The sequence below is a fragment of the Pipra filicauda genome, unplaced genomic scaffold (genome assembly GCF_003945595.2).
Source record: "Pipra filicauda isolate LSUMZ 115617 unplaced genomic scaffold, ASM394559v2 scaffold165_size2600900_pilon, whole genome shotgun sequence".
Lineage (NCBI taxonomy): Eukaryota > Metazoa > Chordata > Aves > Passeriformes > Pipridae > Pipra > Pipra filicauda.
Genome location: NW_024104162.1, coordinates 107,045 through 121,461, shown reverse-complemented (window position 1 = coordinate 121,461; position 14,417 = coordinate 107,045). Strand labels below are relative to the sequence as shown.

The following is a 14,417-nucleotide window of genomic DNA, read 5'->3' as shown; positions in this document are numbered from 1 at the left end:
TCTAATTTAATATATTGAGACATCAAGTCTATCTGTTGTAGGTTTTTTTGTTTTGTTTTGTTTGTTTGTTTGTTTGTTTGGGGTTAAATGTGCAAGTAATTTCTTTAACTTTTTTGTGAAAGAAGGTTCTGTCCAGCATGTTTTAAGTGTTAAGATAAAATAGCACTGATTAAAGGATGGTCTTAAACTCTGTTTTTTGTGGCACATGAGGTTTTGTTACAGTATAGGCTATGATTTATTTATTTATTTTATTTTATTTTTTAGTGGACCAAATGTTCATGTACTATTGCTTAATAGTGAGACAAAAGATAAATATAGAGGAAAGGCAAAAATATCAGAAGGTAACTGAGAAAAGTCTTATTTATACTGCAACTTGGTGAGTGGCATGTGAAAAATACAAGTTCTTCTGACTTTTGGACTGCATGGACATTATCATAGGAGGGAAGCATAAGAAGAATACCTTTGGAGCTAAGTAGTTAATACTGAGGATATTTTGGGGATTTATGCTGGATTTTTTTTTCATCTCTGTTTTTTCTCCTTCCAAGATAGTGGAAAGTTGTTTTTGTGCTTTTACTCAAACATTTACTGTGTGCTAGACAGTGAAGGAAAATACGATTTGACAAGAACTTAGATGTGAAAGTACTCACTAAACGTGAAACTTCTGCTAAAAAGCTTTAAAGGATTTTCAGTTGTGTTTGTAATTTAATTAGAGAAATTTTCTATCAATTGTAGAATATATCAAGTTGGAAGGGATCCATAAGCATCAAGACTAACTCCTTGCTTTTTGCAGCTCTATCTAACACTAAGCATAACATATTACTGAGTGTTGTCTGGATTCTCCCTGAACTCTGGCAGGGTTGGTGCTGTGCCCACTCCCCTGGGGACCCTGTTGCAGTGCCCCACCACCCTATCAGTGAAGAACTCAGAAATTATAAAGCATAAAGTCTGGTTGTCTGTAGAACCTCTGCTGGTTTTGTCTTTACGGAATATAGGCTGTGTCTCCACAGGATTCATAATGTAAAATAATAGAGAGCACTCACTTGTTTCATACTGGCATTAGGTAGTCAATCAGTGGGGTTTTTTTGGCAGAACTCCTGTGTCATTTGCTCTAAAAACTGGAAGAATGTGTATTGAACGAAGCAGGATAAGAAAAGAAATACTGTTATTATAGATTAAAGGGGTTATATGTGCGTTCAGGTATGATGTCTCTGGCTGGCTCTGCCACTGCATTTCTCTTTGTTGCTGGCCCAGTTATTTCAGGCAGAGCTTTAGCAAATATCTGCTTATTTGTTTCTGATGTTCTGGGTTATCCTTCTGATCCTGAGAATTCTGTAAATGCTAAGTGTTTAGAATATCGGATGAAGTAATTAGTAAGTCACAGCTAATGTGGGGAGGGAATCAGTCACCCCTTGACTGGGGCATTTCACACTTTGTATGTGTGAACAGCCCATATATGAGAATGCTGTGAAATCAAAACATTTTTGTAGGAAATTCTGTTAGGAATCTGGGAAGGCTGAAATGCCACATAAATAGTGGAGAGTAAATATGTAACTTTTCAGAAAAAAAATTCAAAATATAAGACCAGTGTACACTTTAAATATGTTACAAAAGTCACGAAACTTTTAAGGGGCTGCTCAGGAGCCCCTGGTTTTTATTTTGTTTTGGAGAGAGAAATACAAAGATCAGAACTATTGAAGTTATGGTCTGTAATATGTTTAAGGCATATTGTGCTGGAGATAATACAGTGGTTTTACAGAACTATTTCTGTAGTCCATTAGGCTGTACTATTGCTCTTTCATAATTCCTATTACTACAATGCATTGTTTAGTTCATGAACACCATGTTTAGTCAATAAACAAACATCCAGAGCATGTGGAAAGTTCATTTTCTAGAGGTTTTGGAAAAATCTAATTATATGAGATAATGTAGTGTTACGGTAATGCAAAAGCTAAAGTATAAAAATACGTTTACTTGTAACCTGAGCACTGCCCAGACTGCTTTCTGTTAAACGTTTTCTGTTGGAAATTACTGGCATTAAAATCTCAGCAGTGTTTTCTGATGAAGGAAAACCTTTGGATGATGCTGTTCTTGTTATGATTTTACTTAATGTCTTGAAAAATTTAATTTCATAACTTAGAATATTGAAGATTCTTTGTTTTCATGTAATATTACCAGTGAAGTGATCTGAGAAGTAGAAGAGAGATGTACTTGTTCCAGATTTTGCTTGGCTTCTTTGAATAGGCTCTGCTGGTATTTTGGGATATTTAGAATTTAATGGTGTATGATCTTTAATTTCCTTATGGTTGGTCTTGCAGGACACAAAGTAAAATTTGAGAAATGAATTTTAGAAGATAAAGAAAGCACCAGATGTGTTCAGGGCCTGGACCTTTGAAGCCCAGTGAACTTTATATGTATTAATGCGAAAGTGCAGCATTTATGCTTAGATAACGTGCAAAACCAGCTGCAAAAACTGAGGGGAGAGTTGTCTGTGCCGCTGGATTTTTAGTCCTCAGAGCTCTATTAAAATGGTAAATACTTTTTAAATAGCAGCTTGGGATTTTCCAGAGTGACTGGGCTGAAAACTCACCGGCTTTCCAACAGTTTGACAGAAGTTCTGCATTCATGGAAATGTTGTGTTTCCCAGAGGAATGTTTGAAGATTTTCAGTCTTAGCAAAGGTAGTCAGTCACGTGCCTTTTAGTGCTTGAGAATGGAAGGAGCAGGCACGACACACTCTGAACATCTTTATTAAAATGAATTCCGAGAGGAAGACTTAGAGTGTTCTGTAATTCAGATATACTTTCATTTTGAGTAAGACACTTTGTATCTTAGTGCTGACAGTATTAGAGGCACTCCTGAACACATGCAGAAAGGAAGTGATAAACACTTGCAGTTCCTTCCACTGTTGCAAGGAAGTTTTCATGTAAATGTTTTATTCTGAGTATGTGTGAGAGACTGAAATTTAATTGCGACTAAACCTGTGAGAGACTTACTTTATAAATATCCCACTTGACAGCCATGAGAATGTTCAAATCATTTAGTTCACATTTGAGTTCCTCAGGTTCTGAAGGGTCACAGGTCTTTGTGACCTGTAGGAGAAGCCCATGAGGTTATCTGTATAAGTTGTGTTATCTGGAAAATAATTTGCCTACTCTTTCCATTTACTGCTGCTGTGTCTGAGTTGTTCTTCCTCTGTCGTTTAGACCTGACACTGAGGCAGTGTCTCTTCTCACTCAAACTCGAAAGTTCTGGTTTACTGTCACCTTAATCCATATTTAATGACCTTACAGAGCTAATCTAATATTAGGAGTACAGAGCCTGCTTTTTCTTTAGCTGGTATCTGTAGATAAAGTAAACTTTTACAATTTAGATGGGTACAGGTAAATAATGATTAACAACCAATTACGGATATAAACATCTATATTTAGGTGTTGGTAATTGAGCCTAACCGTGCTGATGTCCATTTAAACCCTGTGCCTAGAACATTTGGTGTGCAGCTATTGGAAACATATATAACTAAATATCAGGAAAAAACCTACCTCATGAGTAAGGCAAGAGAACGTTCAGTAATTTCAGGTAAAAATAATTCATATGAATTGTAATTATTGAAAGGAAAAAAACCAAACTCAGCAGTGAACCCCCCCATCCCCTGAAATTCAGAGGCAACGCATAAGCAAAACCCAAAAGTGTTAAACCTTATCTTTAATTCTAACTTTTAAAGTATTTTTTTATTGTGAGTAAATCATTACAAACTAATTAACAACCAGATAATCTATGATAATTGAGTTGAATTTCCAAGAACTGTTTCTGTTGTAACAGCAATTTTGTAGCATTGATACTGCTCAAAAAAATAGGAGATAAAGTTATTGAGATTCAATTCTCCTTCCTATAGGCAGGAAAGAGGAACAATGTTAAGGGAAATTTTGAGCCATGTTCAGTTCTGTTTCCTGAACCAGAGAACCCTCATTGACTTGACCATTTCTCATCTTGTGAAACAATCACTGATTAATTCAAAAGAACCCCATAAAATGGTACTTATTCTGTATATAGGGATTGTTCTGTATGCATACATCTGCAGATGGGGAGATCATCAGGGTGTAGCAGAAGAACTAAAGGGGGGCCTTCAGGTTGGCCCATTTCTTCCGGTGAACCACAGAAGTCCTACAAGCCTTTCTGTGGTAAGTTTGCTGTAGTGAATGAATCATTTGTCAGTCACATTCGTATTTATGTTTGTGATCACAGAGCTAACAGTTTGTGCATGTATCTGGGAACATTTTGTTTTTCTAATTTTTCAATTAAATTTACTTTATCATTGTATTTTAATTTCTCTGTTTATCTTTTGTTTTAAGGGGTTGGATAATGATATCAGCTACAAATCAATTTAGGGTTCTTTTTCCCTTTTCCTGTCTTGCAGATACTAAACATCTGCTAGGAAATGCGTTGCATAGAAGGTTCAGAAAAAGAAATGGATGATCCCAACTGGAAAGACTAAATTGAGGCAGGTAATGATGCTGTTCCTTGGCTTTAATTCTGCCCATTTAATATGAGGACTGTATAGTAGCTGCGTCTTAGAATGCTGCATGATATGTATGAATGAAGTAATCACAATCATTTTACCCAATTGCTCTGTAAAAAAAATATAAATTAAACCACCATTGCGCTGTTCTTTCTCTTAGATCATCACCCCATGATGAGATCATCCAGTGTGCCGCCGTTCTGCTCTTAGAGAACATGAACTGTAGGAGGATCAGAAGAAGCCTGCAGAAAGAAGGATTACACTGCACTCGTTTTTTTCCTATAAAAATGTTTCCTCGTGTTGTAAACTGTTCTAAAGAAAATGCTGTCATCCAAAAGTGCAATAAGATGAAGAGCTTACAATAAAAGTATATAAAACGTAGTTATTTTTAAGTATGTTTTTATTACAAGTGCAAAGAAACTTTGGTGTTACGTTTTTCATAGAAAGATACACTTCCAAAACTTACAGAGATATGGGGTGGGGAGGACTTGAGCAGTGAGAGAGACAAGTGCTAGTAGGAGATCTAACTTATAATGATGTTTTATTGTTGGCACATTTGCTACTAAATGAAAATGTTACATCCATTTCCTTTTTATTACCTCCAAATATAGTAAGATCCTCATAGTATGTTTTTTCATTCTGTTTTGCTTAACAGACCTGTGTATGATTTAATCTGCAGTGGCTTTGCTGCAGAGTGATGTCATTAACTAGTATTGCACTTCTGCTGATGTAAATAAGGAAAGAGTCGAACCATTGGTTCAGACAGACCTACTGACCACAGAAGTTCAGCCTTGAAATTCAGTCTTCTGAATAATAGCACACAGCAATATCCAGAGAGAAAATGAGTAATGCATGTAAAGGGAGCTTTTAGCATGCTGAGGTACTGACTGTGGACCTGTCACTGAGGAGATTTCTGTTAGGTAGGGGTTGATGCCAAGGATTTCTGACATTTGTGGGATAAGTCCATCAATTGGCAGGATATGTGAAGAAGTGATTTTGAAAATGGAGGCTATGTGGTAAGACATAGGGATCTAGAAAATCTGCTAGATTCTACTGTGAGAGTCCATAGAGAGCTGTAAATAACTAGATAGTATTTAACCAAGAAGCAGTGGAGTAAGTAAACTATGAAATAAATTGTTTCTGTAACATGTTAACAGAGTTATGTAGTTGGCAAGGTTCCACGAGGTAATTTTTTATATTCTCTAGGTTTCAGTTCTTACTCTACACAGTTTTTGTTGTCTTTGTACAGTTAACCTACATCTTATAGCTTTTAACCCTTAAACTATTTAGAACTCTTTGTTTTGAATTATCTTATGCCAAAATGTCTTTATGTCCAAGCTTTGTTATCTGATGTCAGCAGAGCTTGGCTGATAGTTGTTATCAGCCTCCTGCTATATTTCAATGAGGGAAAATCTGTAAATTCACAGAATTGCTAGGTCACTTAGTAGATTTTTTTTTTTTTGTCATTTAGTGGCAATGTTGTACAGTCTGTACTCACCAAGACCTTCTAAATATAGATTAAGCAGCTAATTAAAAATATGGAACATATGAATGTTGTTTATACCTAGACTGAAGATTTGGCATGTTCAGTGAGTACTATGCACTTAAACCAGCAACAGATTCACGCTCCCTAGTGATCTACAGAAGACCTAGACCAAATTGCCCACTGGTTTGGGAAGGCATAGGAGGTAAACTACCACATTTGAAAGAATTGTTAGCACTGAACTCGTCTAAACCTATAGAAACTTAAGAGATATGAACTAAATGTGAAATGTAACATCCCAGGCAGTATTAAGGTGAAGAAAGGTTGTAAGAAATGAACCTGAGAGAACTGACTCCATTAGGCTGCTGTGTTTGCTTTGTGGTGTGAAGGTAGCATGGAAAAGAATAGTCAGTGTGAGTTATGGAATCCCTAAAGAGGAGTGTCAGCATTAACAGGTGCCTAACTCCTAACAGAGAAGTATCAGAAAAAGAGTGGATGATGGATGGATAAAGCATAAGCATATTCAAGTGAGAGGTGAGACCTCAATGCAGCCTCAGTGTGTAGAAATTTTCTGTTACCTTGATAATCAATGAGTTATTAATGTTAATGTTGTAATAGCTGGGCTTAAGACAAAATGATGAAATAAAATAATTTCATTCTCTAAAATATAGTGGTCTTTAAAGTGGTGACTTGGCAGTGAGTAATGTAAAGGAACTGTTGAGTGAAATTTTGTTTCATCTCTGTTGTCCTTTTCACTTGTTTAGCACTTTTTGCTCAGCTATTTCAAATAGCTTTACAAATATGTCATTAACATGTCAGTGAGATGTGTTATATTTTGAAAGTAATTTGTAACAAAAAGGCAGAAAAAGGGGGGTTCTCCTTCGTTATCATGCATATCATAGTCTGTGTGTAAGCACACAGACTAAAGTTTTCTCTGTTTTCTATTTGAATTTTAGGTCGTAGAATATTATAAAAGAATCAATTTGGTATATGCTTATCTACAAATTTTTATTATGCAAATTTTATCAACAGTATAGGCTGTGAAGTGTTAATGCATTTATTAAGTGTTAAATAGAGATCAGAAATCAAAAAGATTTGCTTTTCTTGTTATGACTAAGGATTCTTAGGAACATATTGTGTTTTCCCAAGATAATTGCTCTTTTGAAGTGAAACTCTACAAATCAAATCTCCATAGTAACACTGTGGATTCTTCTGCCAACCTGTGCTGTTGCAAATTTCCTTGTCAAACTGAAGGTAGTTTCACAGTTATACAAAGCTAGTATTTTTCATGTAATTAGAGTGTAGAAATAAGACCAACAGTTTTATTGATCATTTTGCTTATAGCACCGTGTATTGTATCCTTTCTCATTTACACTGCAGGTATTTTACAGTTTTGGCTCATTTGTGGGGGGTAAAAAATGTTCTGAAGCAGAATTTTAGCTAGAAGTTGTACTACATAACATGTGCTTAGTGTAAGACAAACATTGAACAAACAGCTCATTGACTGAGACAACTTTAACAAGATTCTTTTAGCATGTTGAGAATTCTGTTTCTATTCTACAAATCTCTGTTCACTAATGAGATAACTGACATTTACCTGTCATGGCAATCACAAACAAAACGACCTAATTGAATCAAAAGTGGCATAAAAATACTTGCTTCAGCTCAGAAATATTTTCATAAAAATTAGTTAGAAGTGTTTATCTAACTCATATAAATAAAAAACTTGAATCAGCTATCACGTAAAGATGCATATTGCAATTATAATGATTCTGTGGCTAAGTTATTTTGGTGCTGGCCAGTAATCCTAAAATGACTTGCTTACTTTCTCAGTTCACAATGAATCTCGGTTTTGTGGTAAGGGGAAGCCAACTAGGGCATCCTTTTCACTGTCATAGAGACCTTTAGAGGAGGTGCTGCTCTCTGTACCCACGGGTGAGAGCAAGAATGGAACAACCTACACAGATGTTGCAGTGTGATTTAGTGTAGCACAGCTTAGCCTCCCGTGGTGCCAGACTTCCCTGAGTCCGGTGGGAAGCAGTGCCCTGCATCCACTGTGCTGCTCAGAGGCTGTTGAAGCTGAGGGGAAGCACTGTGTGTGCTTTTCTCATAGCAGAAGGAGGCAGCACTGTGGCTTCTAAAAACTGTGGCTTCTGATTTCTGCTGTCAAATCAGGTGTCCCTAATGGACTGTCCATAAGTTGTCTTTCACTGTCCTGAGAAGGAAATGGTATTTGAGTGGGACTGACTGGGTTGATGATGTAGCTCCGTATGAAACACTGGATGTGTGTGCCAACTTACCTTCACACCTTAAAATGAGAAGTAGATTTAATGGATGATCAAAATGCTGTTGCAGTGACTCAGTGACAGGATGTACCAGGTATGGGTACATCCTTAGGTGTGGGAAATGTCTGTATTTTTACTCATAAAATGGATGTGTCTTACTCATAAAATGGATGTGGTTAGTGATGAGCTGCAGGTGGAGCTGAGGGGAGTGGTAGTGCTGTGCAGACTGGCACAGCTGTCCAGTAGGCACAAGGAAGAGACTGAATAAATTGTTCTGGTTTCCTACATATACTGGGAAGTTTACCCCTTTTGATGATTAAAAGAGCTCATTTTGTGGATTAACAGCTGGGGTTGTGATGTCTGTACTTAACATGGCCTGAAACGTATACAGGTATACAAATGTCCATGTAGATGGCTATTTAATAATGCTTGTGATCAATATCTGCAAATCCTGTGAGGGGGAAGGTATGTACTGTGAGTGTGTAATAAACTGTGGGGAAAATGACTTCAGATTACTAAATCATGTCGTAGCTGGGTCTAGTCAATGTTAAGTGGTGACTCCGTATTTGGAAAGCATTTTTGTCTTGATTTATAGAAAGATCTTATTGAACTGGACTGGAAGTCCAAAGGAAAAATGTCTAAGCTGCGTCTTTTCCAGGCTGTAACCCATCTGCTTTTTACATATTCTTTAGTTCATCTGAGGGACAGAGATCTCATGAATATACATATGCAGCCAACTGATGAGAAGAAACAAATCTATAAGGAACAGAGCAGTTAATAGGATAGAGGCACAGACTATGATCAGGACTTTACTGGTGTGTAAACGTAATTGTTACTTCTTTCCACTAGTTTGCATTTAAGAAGAGTCATCAGCTAATTTTTTCATACTTTTCTGATTCCACAGACGTTTTGAAGAAGTTATTGAACAAAATATGTCCTAATAATGTTTTCACTTAAGTCTTTGTACCTAGTGGTGGTGCTGTTCTTGCAGTCATTTTGACATCTTTGATTTGATCTTTCACATCGGAATCTTACATGTTTCACTCTAAGATTGTACTATACTTGAAAAGTCTACTTTCAGACCAATCAGTTTATTTCTGAACTGATTCTTTTAAAGCTAATTGTAGTAAACTCCATTGTTGCAGTTCTTTAGTTTGTAGCCAAATACTTTGCATATTAGGAAGTTGGATATTTGGGCATAAAGCATTGCAGTAGCAAGAGTAGTAAAAAATGTTACTTCTTGGAGAAAAATTTGACAATTTTTCTCCAAGAAGACTTTTTTTTAAGGTGGTTGTAAGAAGAGGTATAGTTTAATGGACATGAGGGTTGGATTAAACCACAGAATTCTGGACTGGACATAAGCATTACATTGTTCTATGTTCCACATAAAAGAGAAAATGAGGTCTTTTGAGGAAGTGTAGGATGGGTAAGAGAAGAAGAAAGCATTAAACTTTCTTCTTCATAAAGATTTCCTAAAATAGAGTGTTACTCTGAGAAGCCTTCAGCTGATTCTGCCACTATTTTGAAACAAAGATTACGTAAAGTGTTTAAAATAGCAGTAATTCCAAGTTTTTGAGTTTGGAAACATAGATGTAGAAATCAGATAATATACAGTGTGTAATTTTTCTCTCAGTATATTAAAGCACTTTTATTTGTTGAAACTGTACCTGCTGTATTCAGGCCTTCTTCAAATCTGGCTCCAAAAGTTACCAAAACAAAACAAATACTATACTGACACTGAGGTAAGTTCAGTGCCTGGAAATGTGAAAAATGGGAAGCATGGGTAATTGTGGTTTGTCATTGCTATGGCTTCTCTTTCTAACATGGTGGGATTTTCTTAAATCATGTGGTAATGTCTCCTGTACAGAATTAAGTATCCTACATCATCACGTAGTTTTTCTCCATTTGTCTGTTTTAAAGTCTTATTCTGTGTGAACATCATCACATGGATTCCCAAAGTCTGGAAAATTCTCCTTTAGGGTCTTTTTTTAATCACAACAGACAATAGCAGTAATTTCAGTGGAGATTCTTTTGATTTATGTCTCTAGAAAAAACTAAGCATTTAGACATTTATGATATCTGTTCTTTCAGGCTTTATTTTAAGTACTGGTGCACAGGGAAGTAGTTTGTAAACTGGGCCTTAGCCCCTGGGCTATAGGTATTCATGTCAGCATATAAACACAGAAGAGCTCGCAGCTGTGTGAGGAAGTGGTGTCTTGCTCCTTATATTGCCCTGACATAAATTATTTTATTCCTTTTTCCGATTTTCCCTTTTTTTAAGAAAAAAAAATCTATGATGGCAAGTGGTGTTGTTTTGAAGAGACTATCAGACATTTCTCACTCTGTCATAATTTTGATACAGATAAGGATCTGTAGCATCTTTTATGCAGTGAGAAAACGTTTTCTTTTTTTCTGTTCGTATTTTCAGCTAGGGAGTGTGTTTTTGTTCTGATAAAAAGGGAAGAGGAAATATGAACAGATGGATTCAAGTTACCAAGCAACACATTGTTTCCCAGGCAATGGAAAAAGAACTGGAGCAGGTGCTAAGTGGATTTTCTCCCTCTTGGTGTTTGGTTTTTTTTCCTAATTTTAAAAAATTATTGTGAGCTGATGTATGAGCTTTAGTTTAACAGACTCTTGACAAACTTCATAGAATGATAAATATTCAGCTGGCTGATGACAACTACCTGTGCAGGTGGTTTACTGTGTGACTTGAATGGTTCTTTTCTGTAGTTGTGGCAGCACGTGGTGTAGCAGCAAGGCTGTTGTGGATGTTGGTGTTGTTTGCCTCACTCCAATATTCTCATATACAATCAACTCTATTTTTAATATATGCCTGTAATTCTGCAGAATATGAGTTTCAGAGCGAAATGAGTGTTCTGCATTCTCAGATGTTTAGACATTACTCCTTACCTCTTTCCTACTGAGAAAGACTGACGTGGTTGGCATATCTCGACTGACGTGGTTGGCATATCTCAACTGACAGGCAGAGCTGTGTTGAATTGGTGGATGCTCTGAATTTCAGTTTCTGGCAGATCCAAAAATAGATTTCTTTTTTTAAATGAGGTCAATGCAAAATAATTTTTCCTTTTTTGTTTGTTTGTTTGTTTTGTTTTAGTGGGGTTCTTTTGGCAAGCATAAAATTCAGCTTTAGGTTAAAGAGCATTTTACTTTAAATTTAACAGTTGCATTCTAATTGTTTGTTTTGAATAAGATCAAAGTCAATGGAAAATAAAAGCTATTTCAAATATTTTTTTTCCCAAACATTTAAGGTAAGAGTGAAAAATTCTGAAGATAGCTGTTTCAATGCTTCTTACAAGTTCTTTCTTAGAAAAACCCAAACCAAAATGCCTACCTGTCAAAGCACACCCAGCACCCAAACTGTGTGAAAAATTGTCCATGTCTTATGTATATTAGGACTCTCATGTCCCTCTCTGTCATATATTTGCATAACCTAACAGCCATACAGAACACTAGGGAATGTAAGCATGAAATTTCTGTGAATATCTAGGGGAGATAATTTTGTTAACTGAGAGCTTTGACATTCAGTTACGTGACAATGTGATGACTGTAATCTTTATAATTATGTCATAAAATAATATGTAATTTTTCATCTCCAGCTCCTTGCCTCTGGGCCTGCTCTCAGTCCTTCCATTCACCACCCAGCCTGTGCTGATATTGGGCGTTGCCCCAACCCAGGGGCAGGACCTTGCCCTTGGTCTTATTGCAGTTTGAGGTTCACATGAGTGCACTCCTTCCTCTGGAACACCCCATCCCTCGGGAGCACCAACTGCACCACGGAGCTTGGTGTCATCTGCAAACTTGCTGAGGGTGCACTCGATCCTGCTGTCTGTCACTGATCAAAATATTCAGTAGTATTGGTCTCAACATGGACCCCTGAGGGACACCACAAATATCACCACAAAACTTTGTTTGCATTTAAAAAAAAAAGCTACTAAAAACCTAAGGAACTTACACATTCAAAGTCTTATTAACTCTTATGTTTTTTTGGCTTTGCTGATTGAGGCCTGATGTTTGAATATTAAATAGCCTAACCCAGCAGTAATTTTAAATGCATGTAAGTAAAACCCACCCATATTTAGAAAAGCACTTCCTGGTGAATTAGGGAACTGAAAATCAAAACCATAAATTATTTTAGCTAGTGATTTCACTGAGTTCATGTGAAGATAAAAGACACCATAAGGGATACAAAAAAAGATAGACTAGAAAGGTAATAAGAAAGCGGTGTATCTGTTGATAGCAAGTATGGATATTAGTAGATAGATCTATGAAAATATGCTTTTCAAAGTTAAAAAAGTCATGTGCTAATCAGTTTGAAGTATTACTGCAATGTGGGGATGTGCATCACATAGGGAATGTTTTGTGCAGTGATTGATACTTTATATTTTGAGTTGATGCAAGGATTGATGCTTTATCAATGCTAAGTTTATAATAAGGATTTCTACAAAAAAAGTGAACAGCATGTTTGAAGTTCTGTGTATATTAACACCAGCATTCTGTAGTAAACTTAGGAGATCTGTCCAGCAAGTGTGTGAAATGTGTGGTACTTCTGGCTCGGATTTGTCGAGTGTGACTCTGGTTTTGGCAGTGCTTTTTTTCTTCCATTTAGGAATGAAACTCTTAATTTAAGAGTTTAAATTGTTTTTTCGTCTGCATTCAGGCTGAAGAGGAGCACCGGTGCAGACTAGGAATTCCAAAAAATAGCTCTGGGTGTGTGTGTAGGTTGAGAAGTGGGGAGGGCACTAAGCAGGATATCACCCTTTGTCTTTTTGCTTTTCTAGAACAGAACTCTTCTATTTCAGCTTGTTTAAGGGAAGTAGCTGGAGTTTAATTACATGAATATGGGAAGAACTATTGGAAAACTGTTTTCCTCTACTTAGGTGAACTGACCTATAGAACTACCACAAGCACTATATGTTGACACTGCTGGAAACATCCTGTCTCACAGTACTGTACAAATTTAAATTTTTTTTGGCTTTTTTTTTTATTATTTATGAAGAGTGGAGCTGGCCCACAGCAGCATCTCTTGTGTGTTCTGGATCTTAGGATCATATTTGGGAATCTTTGCTGTGACTTTACCCTTTTAAGCTTTGCCTGTATGCTTTTGATGGCAGGAGCTAGGGAAGTCTATTCTTAGTTACACCCTAAGGTGGAATTCCATTATTACTCCACGGTTAGTGCTACACTTACTGTAAAACTGATGTGATATTGCTTTCTTTTTCAACCTTACCAAAAATTTTTGTCTGTTCAGGCTTCTAAATGGGAAGGAAGGAGTGGAAATAAATCACGGGTTTGTTGGATATGGGTTTTTTAAACACTATGGATTGCACTAAAGATTTGTTATAATAAGGATTTTATGTTATAAGAATTTGAAGATGTGATTTTCATAAAACAGTCTTCTAAAATAAAAAAATGCCGCACCCAGAAACAAAAGTCCAAAAATCTTGGTTTATACCTCCCGACAATGTTTCATTCATATGTCTTACTGCAAATTAAGTGACTCCTTTTAGTGCAGCTGGGGTATTAATAAATGTCTATTTAAACATTTAGTTTTAAAAAAATTGGCATGGTTTTCCATGAAGTTTTAAAGCTTCATATGCACTGCACAGTTTTTTAGCCAGGATGTTTCCAGAGTATATATGCTTTGCAGAAGTGTAAGCAACAATTGGAACTTCTATTTTCTGATCCTAATCAACTCCCCTTGAAAGCAAATATATTGGTTCCTTTACTTGCATGCACTCAGGGGGTTTGTTATGGGTTCTTAAATAAAATTAGGATGGCGAAAAGGAGAAAACTAAAGTTTCTTTTTCTGACGATGTGTGAAGCAGTAACTTTCCCCTTTTCCTAATTTTGGAGAGGTAATTTTGGTAAGAGGAAAAGAGATCAATGATACTGGGCAAAAAAAAGAAACGGTCCTCTAGACATTTTGTTCCTTCTAAAAAGAAAGGAAATAAATTTTCAAGAATTCTGGTGAAAGTGGACTTTCAGTAGCTCCTTTCAGGAAACATTCTGTGTGCTTTCAATTACAAAGTAAATTGTCCCACATGCATTTCAAGCTCCATATACAAATCGCCTTTTCACTTGAAACTTTTTCTTTGTGGTCTCTTGCCAGA

General features: G+C 36.3%; 1 protein-coding gene and 1 long non-coding RNA gene across 2 annotated transcripts in view; both read left to right on the top strand.

The window, feature by feature from the left end:
- LOC113991671 (ERC protein 2) overlaps positions 1-14,417 on the top strand; it is a gene marked incomplete at its 3' end in the record, with an annotated part of 185,979 nt that overhangs the window by 70,641 nt on the left and 100,921 nt on the right. The gene's annotated exons all lie outside the window — the stretch shown is intronic.
- Positions 4,418-4,896, top strand: LOC120322884. The gene is made up of 2 exons (XR_005562835.1): positions 4,418-4,501; positions 4,676-4,896. It is a non-coding gene; the product is annotated as an uncharacterized LOC120322884 (long non-coding RNA).